This window comes from Hyperolius riggenbachi, chromosome 8, assembly GCF_040937935.1.
Source record: "Hyperolius riggenbachi isolate aHypRig1 chromosome 8, aHypRig1.pri, whole genome shotgun sequence".
Lineage (NCBI taxonomy): Eukaryota > Metazoa > Chordata > Amphibia > Anura > Hyperoliidae > Hyperolius > Hyperolius riggenbachi.
In genome coordinates this window covers 288,809,283-288,822,814 of record NC_090653.1, presented here as the reverse complement: position 1 = coordinate 288,822,814, position 13,532 = coordinate 288,809,283, and the positions used below count along the sequence as shown (strand labels likewise).

Genomic DNA, 13,532 nt, shown 5'->3' with positions numbered 1-13,532 from the left:
TCGGCAGTGTCCTTGGAGTGGGAAAATTTTCTGACACCCATGCAGCAGCAGCCCACTGAACAGCAAGCGTGCAGATCCACCTCCAACACCGATCGCCTGGAGAAGATGGTCAAGGACTACATGTCAGATGACGTAGCTGTGTCGAACAATCCATCTGCACCCTTCAACTATTGGGTATCGAAGCTAGACACCTGGCACGAACTGGCAATGTACGCAATAGAGGTGCTGGCTTGCCCGGCAGCCAGCGTTATGTCGGAACGCTGTTTCAGTGCTGCCGGAGGCATCGTCACAGATCGGCGTATCCGCCTCTCCACAGAAAATGCAGACCGTCTGACTCAAATTAAAATGAATCAATCCTGGATTGGAAATGACTACGCAACACTCCAGGACCCCAACCAAGTAACATGACCAATGAACATCTGGGATGGTGTAGCGTTTCCGGTCCCTGTTTATTGAACCTCTCATCTGTATTACATTTATGACTGCATGGCGGCAAAAAGCATTGCTGCTATATCCGCACGCTTTTTGTCCTCATGCAAGGCCTGGGTTGTTGTGTCTCAAAAAGCATGGCCTTCTCCTCCTGCGCCTGCTCCTGTTCCATCACGTGTGCTGCTGCTGGGTTAGCGTTGCCGGTCCCTGTTTATGGAACCTCTTATCTTTATTACATTTATGACTGCATGGCGGTACAAAGCATGCTATCCGCACGCTTCTTGTCCTCATGCAAGGCCTGGGTTGTTGTGTCTCACAAAGCGTGGCCTTCTCCTCCTGCGCCTCCTCCTGTTCCATCACGTCTGCTGCTGCTGGGTTAGCGTTGCCGCGTGGTCCCTGTTTATTGAACCACTTATCTTTATTACATTTATGACTGCATGGCGGTACAAAGCATGCTATCCGCACGCTTCTTGTCCTCATGCAAGGCCTGGGTTGTTGTGTCTCACAAAGCGTGGCCTTCTCCTCCTGCGCCACCCTCCTCCTGTTCCATCACGTGTGCTGCTGCTGGGTTAGCGTTACCGGTCCTTTTTCCTGGAACCTCTTATATGTATTACATTTATGACTGCATGCCGACAAAAAGCATGTTACCTGTGCAAAGAAAACAGACATTTCCCGCATTTAAAAGACAGTTTTCCCTTTGAAACTTTAAAATCGATTTTCTCAAAAACTATAAGCTCTTTTTGCTAAATTTTCCTCTTGTACCCACTCCCAAGGTGCACATACCCTGTAAATTTGGGGTATGTAGCATGTAAGGAGGCTTTACAAAGCACAAAAGTTCGGGTCCCCATTGACTTCCATTATGTTCGGAGTTCGGGTCGAACACCCGAACATCGCGGCCATGTTCGGCCCGAACCCGAACATCTAGATGTTCGCCCAACACTATTCAGTTCCTAGCAGCAAAGCTGCTCCAGTCTCAGCCAACACCACTAACGATCCAATTTCTAGATAAAAATTGTTCGAGCGATCAGAAATTCTGATCGTAAGTAAAATCGTTCACTACACCATCAACAAACCAATCTATCTTTGCTTCCTATCTATCACAACCAACAAGAAAATCTAAATTTTGGTTAGACAAAAATTCAATCGGACGATTGTTTTTATAATCATTCGTAATCGATTGTGCTTATCAACAGAGATTATTTACAACCAATCCAATCAGAATTTCTGATAGCTCGAGCAATTTTTCGCTAGAAATTGGACTGTTAGTGGCCACTTTTAGGATAGGAAGCTCAGACCTGAACAGCTAAGACTGTGTGCGCAACCTGGGTGTACCGACTGATGGGAAATTAGGCTTCAGGAATCAAATCTCAGCTGTTGCAATATTCCTTAGGTGAAAGAAGGAATGTTTCGCAAGGATTAAACACCTCATACCTCCAGCAGTTCTTCCAAATGCAATGTTCTGTGTACAGGCCTTCAAAACAAAGACCTGCACCGCCTGCAATTAGTACAGAATGCCGCCTCAAGGCTGTTAACGAGCCACGCCCCCATTGCCACATAACACCAACCCTTCACTCACTCAACTGGCTTCTGATAAAATAGAAAATGTTATATTTGAGATTGGCTTATTGACATTCACATCCCTTGCACAATCTGGGCCCTGGATACCTGAAGGACTTGTTGCAACTGCATCACACCTCTCATAATCTCAGATCAAAAAGATCTAATAACTTGGTCACCCCTAGAGTCTACCTCAAAACCTTTGGTGCCAGAGCCTTCTGTCATGCTTCCCCTACACTTAGGAACTCCCTGCCACACCCATTCAGAACATCTCCACCCCTGGAAGCCCAAACTGAAAAGCTACCTGTTTAGCCTGGCATTTACAAACATCTAAGAATAGAGGGAGGAGCATGAGCTTTCTTTACCTCCCCTCGCTTACCCTGAAATGCCCAAATACGTGGAGTATAAAGGTGCGTACACACGCACTACTATAAGGAACGACTGGTCCTTCAGACCCCCCCCACTGGGCGGGCGTTCCAGCGACAGTAGAGCGTGTGTACAGTCTGCCGACAGACTGATAACACTGTTTCTGAATGATCTGACAAACTGTACACACGCTCTACTATAGTTGGAACGCCCGCCCAGAGAGAGGGTCTGACGGGCCCGTCGTTCCTTATAGTAGTGCGTGTGTACGCACCTTTAGAGCCTCCCAAAAGGCCAGGAAGGTCATTTCTGAAGTGAACTGTCTTGAAGGGGTTTTGGAAACAGGCACACCGGACACGTGATCAGCATACTGGCATCTGAATAAAAGTACTTGAACAATATGGAATGATTTCTCCACAATGTAGCTATTACACGTACAAAGAGAAGGCTTTTGTTCCTTTGTTAGAGGGAAACTCATCCACCACGTTTGCTCGCAAAAGAGTCCTTGAGTTTAGCTACGAGTTACGGGAAACCGGTAAAAAGAGAAATATGTGATATATGCTGTTCATTCTATCAAGCACTAAATGTCCCTGAGAAAGTCTGCGGGGATAAAACGCTCTGGGCGCGGCTTCAGGTACTGTACTGTTCTGGTGCTGTTTCTTAACTATAAGTGTTTTGTGAATAACTGAATATTTATAGGGCCACCTTAATGTGCCTGACACTGCTTTGTGCATCATTCACAGTATGTAAAAAAAAATGCTTATTCCATGCATCTTATTGCTGCAGAATGGGCGGACCTCTGAAGCTGATGCTGCAGGTTTCCCGCTCTTCTAAAGCAATGCACGCCCCCGCCTTCTAATTGGTGCAGAGGGTGGGGTGTATGTGCAGGAACAGGCCTAGCATGCTAGGTTGTTTCTATACATGCTGCTCGATGATGTCATTATGCACATGTGCACTTGCCTAAGGAGGCGCAGGGAGGAGAGTTGCAAGACACACTACTAGAGGCCAGTGATTTAGGGACAGTAATGCTTCCTGAGTACAGCTTTACTGTCTCCCTATATTTGTCTTTAGGGCGAACCAGCCCACTTCAAGCTACAGGGACAACTTTTATGTATCGCTGCGCTCCAAAATCATTAATCTCCCATCACAGGGGTATCACCGATTTTACCCTGGAAGAAATTAAAACTGCACATAGTGCTTGTATGAATGGAGGGCCCTGCTGTAACCAGCATACTCTGTACTCCACGCCACCAAGAAGTCACAGCAAAACAGCCTCCCTTTGTGAGATCACTCACCGGAACGCTACTTGCTCCCTTGTGATTCAGTACATGAAGTACTTTCCCCAGTTCAGGTCCTCATGTACCATCGAAGCCAGTTTCAGGATTAAAAGGTTCTTCATTGCCACAAACAGTAAGGATCGGCATCCAACTCACTTCAAAACAGCGGCTGCACAGCAGAATACAGCCTGCTATCTCCGTGCTGAGCCTCTCCTCCAACTGAACTTCAGCGTGTCTTTCCAGTCACCTGCCCTACGTGTTTCATCATAAATGACTCTTCAGGAGGCTCTGCAGAGGCAAGGAAACAAGTACCAGCCCTCCCGGAAGTGACGTATGTCATGTGCCGGAAGTGACGCAACTGGAGTTTCGTGAACTGGCCAAACTGGTGGGCAGTGTGATAAGTGATCTGGGATTCAAACAACCATTTCAGCCCATAAATCCAGGTGACAGACAAGGTGGTGGGTGTTGGCTGAGTGGGTATTACTTAGATTAAAGTGAAGGAAGCATGTACAACACTGCCCAGAAAACTGCTGGTGATGGGAGCTAATTTCAAAAAGACATTGGCCTCAATTCTGGTAGCTATGTGAGGTAAATATTTTTTTGTCGGTAAAATACCTCATGCTGTATTTTTCTCTTTTTTTTTTAGCAATTCTGAAAGATTTTTCTCCATTTCCGAACATGAGGTGAAACATGAGGTAAATCATAAGGTATTTCAGTGGTAAGCATGCAGTAAATAAATAATAGTAGTCTTCAATTGTCTTCCATAAGTTAGGAAAGTCTTTGGAAGATGTTTTGTTTTTGTTTTTTGGGGTTTTTTGAGGGGGGAAGGTGTATTTGATTATGTAGTAACCCAGGGGTGCCTCTAGCCATTTTGTCACTCCAGGCGAGAAAACCTGTGGCGCCCCCCTTCCCCCGTAATGCAACAGCATTTCACCAGAAAATAATCATAATATGTTGCAGTTTCACTAGAAAATAATTGTAATGGGTCAGCGTTTCACCACAGTCAGTAACATGACTGTACTCTTTAAAGTGCTGCAGAAGATTTCAGGGCTATATAAATACATAATATTAATATGGAAGGACATTAGACTAGGACTATGGTAGGGATTAGATTGTGAGCTCCTCTGAGGACAGTCAGTGACATGACTATGTATTCTGTAAAGTGCTGCAGAAGATGTCGGTGCTATATAAATACATAATAATAATATGGTATGACATTAGACTATGATTATGGTAGGATTAGATTGTGAGCTCCTCTGAGGACAGTCAGTGACATGACTATGTACTCTGTAAAGTGCTGCAGAAGATGTCAGTGCTATATAAATACATAATAATAATATGGTATGACATTAGACTATGATTATGGTAGGATTCGATTGTGAGCTCCTCTGAGGACAGTCAGTGACATGACTATGTATTCTGTAAAGTGCTGCAGAAGAAGTCAGTGCTATATAAATACATAACAATAATATGGTAGGACATTAGACTATGACCATGGTAGGATTAGATTGTGAGCTCCTCTGAGGACAGTCAGTGACATGACTATGTACTCTGTAAAGTGCTGCACAAGATGTCGGTGCTATATAAATACATAATAATAATATGGTATGATATTAGACTATGACTATGGTAGGATTAGATTGTGAGCTCCTCTGAGGACGGTCGGTGACATGACTATGTGCTCTGTAAGTATGTAAAGACAGATAACATGACAACAACACTATGAAATAAATGCATTATAATTTTTGAGAGCCTGAGCTGAAGCTCGGGTCCACAAAGAGATACTTAGCCAAAGAGAGGGAAGCCTCAGGATCTTATTGAGCTTTTGAGGCATCCCTCAGCGCCGTCTGCTCTCCCACTGCCAGGTGAAGACTCCCTGCACATTATGCTATACATGTGCGGCTCCAGCTTGCTGCACATGCGCAGTGGCGGCGCTGATGCCAGAAGAGGAGAGGAGCTGCGCATGGCAAGGGGGGGACCGCAGAACTCTGAGGGAAGCCTCAATAGAATCCTGAGGCTTCCTTTTTTAGCTAAGTATCTTTTGAACCCGAGCTTCAGTTTTGGTACACTAATACAGGGCAATAAACAAGATATTTAATGAGATAAAGGAAAGTGAGAAAAATAAGTGAAAGACACAGCAGACTAGGAGAGAAGGCATGGAGATAGAGGGACAGTAGGAGATGGCAGAGAAAGATGCAGGAAAGTGGGAGAGTGTCATAAAAGAGGTGAGGTACAGGAAACATAGATTAGGGGGAAAATACATAGGTAGGAGGGAGAGATGCCAGAAAATGAAGAGTCAGAGTGAATGTGGGAGAGACAGATGTGTCTCACCACAGGTGGTCCTGTTTCACAGGGTCATATTTAAGCACTGGGAGGGGGGTACATAATGAGGGAGGGAGGGGGATGGAATATATGGAGCCAGAGACAAGCAGGGCAATCACAGGGAATTCAGACACAGGATAGTTTCAGCCAGCCATGATTACAGTTTATGTAAACAGTGCATGTACCTTCTAAGGTGCTTCCCTGCCCTTGTCACTATGGCTGCCATCATCATTGTCACCAGGATGCAGAGGATTGCTGGCCAGATGGAGCACACAGCAAGACATGACTGATCTCTCCCTACTTCCTGACATCATGCTCCCCGTGGTGCAGCTGTATCCCTCAGGCAGCCCTGTGATGGCATCTGTGCATGTCGTCACTTAGTCTGAAACTTTCAAACTCCCCGGGAATGAGAGGGGGCGGGCACACAATCAGGCATAGAGCAGAAAGCTCTCTGATGCTCTCTATGTGTGGCCACATCCTTCCCCCTGGGTGGAGCAATGGCACTCTCTTGTGCTATGTGGATCAACTCCGTTCCTGGCTGCCCTCCTATGATGCGGGGGTTAGCTTCTCCATGCAGCCAGGCTGGTTGTCTCTTTCTCCCCCTTCGTTGCCGCTTGGTTAATTATGTGGCAAGAAGAAGAAGAGCAGCCGGCAGATGATACCGCTGAGCTCCCGCGGTTTAAAGGGGCCATGCCAAGTGAGCATAAATTACAGAAAAGTGCGCCTTTGAACTGGATGGCTCTCTAGGCAGATTGCTGTAGTGCCAGTGCCCAAAGGCGCCCCTGTAGTAACCTATGAGAAGTATATTTATAGGAATCCCATATAAAAAAAAATCCACTAAATATTTGGAGTTTTATTTCTAATATTCTTTTCTTACACAGCCTGAATAGGAACAACACTAAAACAGCAATAGGAACTCCACTAAAAACTGCAAAATGCATACAAATTGACTTTACCTCCAGGTACATGAAGGTATTAAAATAATCGGTAAATCATGTGCTAACATGCCCCCTAATTTTCATGAAAATAGCTATTTTTGGTAAATGTAATGCAAATTACCTCATGAATTACCTCATCATTTACCTCATGAGGTAAAACACGACTAAACCAACCAGAATTGCTAAATGTCATTACCTCATGAAGTAAATTACCTCACACTTTGTTTGATAACCCTACCAGAATTGAGGCCATTGTGGATCATAGAGTATATTTGGAACAGGTAAAAAGGTCACTGGGGGTGCACTGGTGAAGTGTAACGATTGTGGAACTTCCTCCATGATCGCCGCACAACGCGTGCGCTGACACGGCGGAAATCCTCCACAAGCGTATATTTGCAGGAACCCAGCAAAAGGTGCTATGCACCCGTAGAGGGAAATTCCTGTCGGCAGATGGCGCTGAGGAGTGCAGAGGAACCAATCCTCTGTACCTCCACAAGTGCCAGACAGGAATTGTACGAAGCGCAGAACGCAATCGCAAGAGAAGCGATTGCGAATGAGAACGAGCAAAGGGACAGGTTGTATGTGTGTGCGCCAATCTAGTCGCCACCCCGCGACAGCGCACACACAACAGCAGATACGAAACAGAAACGCAACCGCAAGAAAGGCGATTGCCAAAAGTGACACAAGGCAGATCAGAACAGAATACGAGGATAGGAAAGGCACAGCAAATCATACAATGAGGAGATACGGAAAATAACAAACGCTAACTGAACGCGAACACCGCACACATTCGCAACAGTGCACGCGTTCATGCGCGGTCTCCACGTGATAAGTACAATAGAGACAAGCACGCCTAACTAACCATCGACAGACAAACATGTAACAGAGGACGCGAGCGCTTGCTTAACGGTTACCTCTCCGAGCCTCCAGCAAGCATTCGTAGCAGACAAGACAGACACACGAAAACAGGGACAAGCGAGAGACAGGATCCACAGCACTAGCGAAAGTGGCTAGCGCGATCCAGGAAGACAGAACAGAAGGATCCACAGTACTAGCGCAGGATGCTAGTGCGATCCAGGTACAGAATAGCAGAACAGAAGGTTCCACAGCACTAGCGCTAGGCGAGTGCGATCCAGGCAGACAGAGTAGCAGAACAGAAGGATCCACAGCACTAGCGCAGGATGCTAGTGCGATCCAGGAAGGCAGAACAGAAGGATCCACAGCACTAGCGGAAAGTGGCTAGAGCGATCCAAGGAGACAGAACAGAAGGATCCACAACGCTAGCGCAAGATGCTAGTGCGATCCAAGTGAGACAGATCAGAAGAGATAGCTGGTAGCAACCGTTGCACCAGCTATACTCCAAGAACAGAGATCAGAACGATTTCATGTCGACCACCGCTGGGACAGGACAATCGCAACAGAACAAACAAAACAGATAAGCAATCCTAACTGCACTAGGGGAACCTGCCTAGTTCAGTTTTCCAGGAATTACTCTAAGCTGAACTTCAAACAGAGAGCAAGGCTGACACTTCTCCAGGAGTGTTTCACAGGAAGGAATCCTTATGAGCAGCCAAGCATTGTGGGAAACACATAGTACTTATAGTACATGCCTCCAATGAATGTGGCCAGGCAATTTGCATGACAACGTATGCAAATTCCTCAGCAAGCACAAGCTGCAAAACTGACAGAAGCTCTTCTTTCCAGAGTCATGCAGCATGCAAACCTAAACAATGGTCAAAAAGCTGCCTGCCTGCACAGGCAGCTGAGCAGATCATTACATGAAGAGAGCGCCACCATACCCAACTATATTAATAGCTATGATTAGCAGTTATCATTATTAGCGGTAATTGGGGTGGCAGCAGGGGCGTAACAATAGACCCTGCAAGGGATGCCTCCGCAGGGGGGCCCAGAAGCCACAGGGCGCCCCATGGGGGGGGATGGTAGTTTGAGAGACTGACAACTAAGGGCATGGAGAGAAAATGTATTCTGCTCTCCTACCATTGTTATATTGACTGCATGTGTCCACCGCACAGATAAGGAATCATACACACTTTGGAATTTGTAGACTGTTCCTGCACCCTAGGGTTCATAAAAAAACATCTGTCTCACACTGCAGCAAAGTTCTGATGATGTCATGTATGTTACAAACAAAGGAGTCAGAGGTTGAAAAAAAGTTGTAGACTGTCCCTTATTCAGCAATCCCTCAGAAGAGATTCCTAGATTCTTATCACACACAGGCTAGTGACCATATGGTGTCTGATTATGGACACAGTGGAGTGGGTAAGATTGATGTCTGACTGTCGCTGCCTCATTGAGAGCTTGTTGTCTCATACTGAGTCCAAGATCCTGTAATCAGGGCCGGAGCTCCCATAGGAAAAAATGGGCAATTGCCCCAGGGCCCCAGAGCCTGTAGGGGCCCCCAAGGTTTCCCTCCCCCATCTTAACTGTTGCTCCACAGGGACTCTGCAGAGTCTGTTAAGTTGGGAGGTGATTGGGGGAGGGTCAGCAGCCAGCTCAGGGGCCCAGGAGGGAAATTTGGCTGCAACAAAGGGCCTCTAATGACACTTTTTGGTTCAGGGGGTATCTGTTGGGCGGCCCCCAGGCTAATTTTGCCCTAGGGCCCATTTGTTACTTGAACCGGCCCTGCCTGTAATAACCGTATCAATCAGTGACATTCTGAATGTTTTGCCAAAGTTACCGTGAATGAATACTATATGTTATGTTCAGCATGTCATTGTTGTTCCTCCATATAGCATGTGCTCTCATGTAGTATAATAATACGGCTGTGTGTGTGTGTATGTATGTACTGGGAGCAGAGCTGCGACGAGGGACTTGTCGGCTGCAAGGGGCTGGAGGAAGCCCCAGGTAAGTAGATCTGGGGAGAGCATGGATTGCCTGATGTTTCCTTTAAGTCTAAGTGTTTTTATCTGCATGGGGAAAACACACTGGTCCTCAGTTTTCCTGTGCAGAAAGCGAGAGGGGTGGGGGGCCCCATGATTGCTGAATTTGTCTTGTTGGGGGTCACATCATTGCTAACTGCGAGACTATGGGAAAAGCTGAATCCTTATCATATGAGACAATAGCATTAAACCTACTTTTTCCGCTTTTTAAAACAGAAAATGAAACTGGGAGGTTCTAAAAAAAATGAATACATTTTTCAGGAGTCGGATGGATGAAATTGTTTATCTTCACAGTTTATTTTCAACTTAATTTTCCATAATGTTCATGTATGAGTTAAAACGTTTGTATTTAGTTTAAATTGCTGTTGGCACTTTGTGATAGTAAAGTGACTTTGCAGTTTGGGCACTCGACCTCCAAAAGGTTCGCCACCACTGTCCTAATCTAATGTCCCACCATTGCTTAGTTCATGTAAACTTGTCTCCACTCACGACCACACCCACATTCTGGTTCATGACCACACCCATTTTTCAGCGCGGCGCGCATACGTAGCTCCTTTTTTGGCGCGCGACGACTACACAGATTTGCGGTGCAGCGCGCTACGCGCGCCGCCCCGCTTTTTGCTCCCCACTTTTTGCCCCCCCCCCCCCGGAAAATTTTCTGTGGACGCCCATGACCCCGCTGGTGGTGCCTAACCCTAACCACCCCCCTTAATGATCACTTTATTATGTGGATAACAATGTTTTACAAATAGTGACTGTAAAAAATATATTACAATTTACGTTACGTACTGATCGCTTTATTTTTTGAATAATACTGTTTTACAAACAGTAAGGGATAACATTTTAAATAATGTTTTAGTTAAATAGGATAAATATGTTTAGTATTTTTATAAACGTTATTTGTCACGGGTGCATTTTCTAAACGTAAATCATTACAAGCACAGTTATAAAACATTAAAAATCTCTGGGCGCCGTTTATAAAACGTTATTAATTTCCGGCGCCCTTTTTTCCTGTTCGGCGCCCATTAAACGATATTTACAGTGGGAGTGAATGGCGGCGTCCTTTTTGTCCACTAGCTGCCTGCGCCCTTTTTTCCTGTTACCCTAATTTTGTCAGAGCTAATGATAATGTCAGAAACACCTGATCTGCTGCATGCTTGTTCAGGGGCTGTTGGTAAAAGTAATAGAGGCAGAGGGTCAGCAGGACAGCCAGGCAGCTGGTATTGCTTAAAATAAATATGTCAGCCTCCATATCCTTCTTGCTACAGTTGTCCTTTAAAAAACACCCAGAAAGCTCTAATGGTCAGAAAAGCACCCAGAAAGCGTTCACAGTGAATTGTGGAGTCTGTGGACCCCCGTAAGAATTATTAAGGGGTGACAGTGTGGGAACAGTCAGCGCAATATATAGGATTAGAGTGTTCAGCTGTATGAAAAGTGGAAAATATATTTGTAAGGGGATCCCAGAGACAGTAAAGTGCAGCACAAGGAGTCTCTTTACAATCTAATATATAGAGAGAGCCGCTCCCTTTTCAAATTATATATCAAGCAATAAAAAGAGGAAGAAACAGAGAGCTCTCCAGGGGACAGACTGTAATGAGAAAGGATTATAAAACTATGCGGCCGTGAACATAAATCTATTACAAAAGTTATATAAAACTCATGTACCGACCTATTTCCTGCCACAATGGGTCCTCCACTGTTTGCTGTCCGATGGAATTCCGTAACTCGCTGCTTAACGCTTCCGTTCTGCTCCTAAGTATCCCGGCCCCAAATAACTCTTTAAAACTCTTTTTAGATTTTATCACTCTTTCGGGGGGGGGGGGGGGGGGGGGGTATTTTAGACTCCCCACCTCCTCACTCACTGTCAGACTCCTCACACAGCACATCAAGCTGCTTTTCACCAATGATGCTCTCCTGCCTCCCCCCTCCTCACTCACTGTCACTCCTCACACAGCACAACAAGCTGCTTTTCACCAACGATGCTCTCCTGCCTCTTCCTTCCTCACTCACTGTCAGACTCCTCACACAGCATAACAAGCTGCTTTTTCCCAATGCTGCTCTCCTGCCTCCCCCCTCCTCACTCACTGTCAGGCTCCTCACACAGCACAACAAGCTGCTTTTCCCTAATGCTGCTCTCCTGCCTCCCCCCTCCTCACTCACTGTCAGTCTCCTCACACAGCACAACAAGCTGCTTTTCCCCAATGCTTCTCTCCTGCCTCCCCCCTCCTCACTCACTGTCAGACTCCTCACACAGCACAACAAGCTGCTTTTCCCCAATGATGCACTCCTGCCTCCCCCCTCTTCACTCACTGTTATACCCCTCACACAGCACAACAAGCTGCTTTTCCCCAATGATGCTCTCCTGCCGCCCCCCTCCTCACTCACTGCCAGACTCCTCACACAGCACAACAAGCTGCATTTCCCCAATGCTGCTCTCCTGCCTCCCCCATCCTCACTCACTGTCAGACTCCTCACACAGCACAACAAGCTGCTTTTCCCCAATGATGCTCTTCTGCCTCCCCCCTCCTCACGCACTGTCAGACTCCTCACACAGCACAACAAGCTGCTTTTCCTCAATAATGCTCTCCTGCCTCCCCCCTCCTCACTCACTGTCAGACTCCTCACACAGCACAACAAGCTGCTTTTCCCCAATGCTGCTCTCCTGCCTCCCCCCTCCTCACTCACTGTCAGACTCCTCACACAGCACAACAAGCTGCTTTTCCCCAATGATGCTCTCCTGCCTCCCCCTCCTCACTCACTGTCAGACTCCTCACACTGCACAACATGCTGCTTTTCCCCAATGCTGCTCTCCTGCCTCCCCCCTCCTCACTCACTGCCAGACTCCTCACACAGCACAACGAGATGCTTTTCCCCAATGCTGCTCTCCTGCCTCCCCCCTCCTCACTCACTGTCAGACTCCTCACACAGCACAACAAGCTGCTTTTCCCCAATGATGCTCTCCTGCCTCCCCCTCCTCACTCACTGTCAGACTCCTCACACTGCACAACATGCTGCTTTTCCCCAATGCTGCTCTCCTGCCTCCCCCCTCCTCACTCACTGTCAGACTCCTCACACAGCACAACAAGCTGCTTTTCCCCAATGCTGCTCTCCTGCCTCCCCCCCTCCTCACTCACTGTCAGACTCCTCACACAGCACAACAAGCTGCTTTTCCCCAATGCTGCTCTCCTGCCTCCCCCCTCCTCACTCACTGTCAGACTTCTCACACAGCACAACAAGCTGCTTTTCCCCAATGCTGCTCTCCTGCCTCCCCCCTCCTCATTTACTGTCAGACTACTCACACAGCACAACAAGCTGCTTTCCCCAATGCTGCTCACCTGCCTCCCCCTCCTCACTCACTGCCAGACTCCTCACACAGCACAACAAGCTGCTTTTCCTCAATAATGCTCTCCTGCCCCCCCCCCCCCCTCACTCACTGTCAGAATCCTCATACAGCACAGCAAGCTGCTTTTCCCCAATGATGCTCTCCTGCCTCCCCCCTCCTCACTCACTGTCAGACTCCTCACACAGCACAACAAGCTGCTTTTCCCCAATGATGCTCTCCTGCCTCCTCTCTCCTCACTTAATGTCGGACTCCTCACACAGCACAACAAGCTGTTTTTCCCCAATGATGCTCTCCTGCCTCCTCTCTCCTCACTCACTGTCAGACTCCTCACACAGCACAACAAGCTGCTCTTTCCCCAATGACCTCTTCACCTCGCTCTCCTCTCGCTTCTCCTCCTACTCTG

The 13,532-nt window shown here is 47.0% G+C and overlaps 1 protein-coding gene across 2 annotated transcripts in view; it reads right to left on the bottom strand.

Annotated features, from left to right (window-relative positions):
- The window catches only part of DIPK1B (divergent protein kinase domain 1B), a 395,039-nt gene that overhangs the window by 264,898 nt on the left and 116,609 nt on the right, over nucleotides 1-13,532 (bottom strand). Inside the window, exon 1 of one of the 2 annotated variants that reach the window (XM_068249131.1) lies at nucleotides 6,134-6,348. The exons of the other annotated variant lie outside the window; for it this stretch is intronic. The gene's annotated coding sequence lies outside the window, so the exon portion shown is untranslated. Of the gene's footprint in view, nucleotides 1-6,133; nucleotides 6,349-13,532 lie in introns of those variants that run through there. 2 annotated transcript variants of the gene reach the window in all.